The following is a 1120-nucleotide window of genomic DNA, read 5'->3' on the forward strand; positions in this document are numbered from 1 at the left end:
ATTATTTGCAAATTATTGCCATTACCACGAGAAACAAGAACGTTAATGCGTTTCTGGATGAAAATACCCATCCCCCGTGCAAAGGAGTTAAAAATTCGAATACGCATTATCGATGAACAATCTAGCGAATAATTAATTCCATTCCCGTATGGAAATTCGAACGAGCAAAATGGTAATTAATCAAAACTGCTTGTTTAATGCCGAATAAACCACCGCCGTTGTCAGCCTTTAAATAATGGACGATCTGAATATCCCTCCGTGTTATTATGAATGATAATTGACACATCGTGCGAGAGAAAAGACGCTGCATTATCGAGAAATCACCTGTGATGCGAATTCAGATGAAGTGAAGCCAATTAGAATATAAGTAATTAAGAAATAATCAAGAATATATATATATGTATATATAATATATATTAGAATGTAAGAATAAGAATATGCAATAAGATTTTGTATTTTAATTGTAATAGCACGAATATATTTGAGAATAAAATTCTGAAAAATTATTAAGAATGAAAATTACTCTAATGTATAACTTTGATTATTCGAATTTTATTCTTAAATATATTCGTGTCTAAATGCTAATAATTATTAAGTATATTGTAAATTGTTCAATTAATAAAATATCATTTTATTATAAAATTTTTATAAGAAAAATTTCATCATATGTATATTATTTTAAATCATAAAATATTATACATATGAATATTGATCTAGAAGTATATTATATGTATAGATATATGTATATTACTATATGTACAAGCATTTATATAATAAATTCATTTTTCTTTTTATATGTTATTTCATATTTTATACCTATCAATTCATCCTCTACCATTATAAATTCCACATATTCCCTATTTCCTGTTAAAATCAAAAAATAATCCATATATTACAGCTTTAAAAAATAATCCATAATACATAAATTAAAAATTCCTTTATATCATAAAATTAATTTCTTTACAATAATTTGAAATATCAATTAGAATAATTTTACAAATTCAAAAAATAATCATAATAACATAAATATTTCAATAAAAAATCGGAAATTTGGGCTAGAAACTTTAAGAAATTGGTCTCTGTCGAAAAATTTTTCGTGCCACCTCCTTGCGTATCATAT

General features: G+C 24.4%; 1 protein-coding gene and 1 long non-coding RNA gene across 5 annotated transcripts in view; one reads left to right on the forward strand and one right to left on the reverse strand.

Moving 5' to 3' along the window:
• Nucleotides 1-1120, forward strand: part of LOC102671835 — an 11557-nt gene that overhangs the window by 7688 nt on the left and 2749 nt on the right. The window lies entirely within an intron of this gene.
• The window catches only part of LOC102671692 (protein rhomboid), a 154683-nt gene that overhangs the window by 3336 nt on the left and 150227 nt on the right, over nucleotides 1-1120 (reverse strand). The gene's annotated exons all lie outside the window — the stretch shown is intronic.

Source organism: Apis dorsata, unplaced genomic scaffold, assembly GCF_000469605.1.
Source record: "Apis dorsata unplaced genomic scaffold, Apis dorsata 1.3 scaffold_34, whole genome shotgun sequence".
Taxonomy (NCBI): domain Eukaryota; kingdom Metazoa; phylum Arthropoda; class Insecta; order Hymenoptera; family Apidae; genus Apis; species Apis dorsata.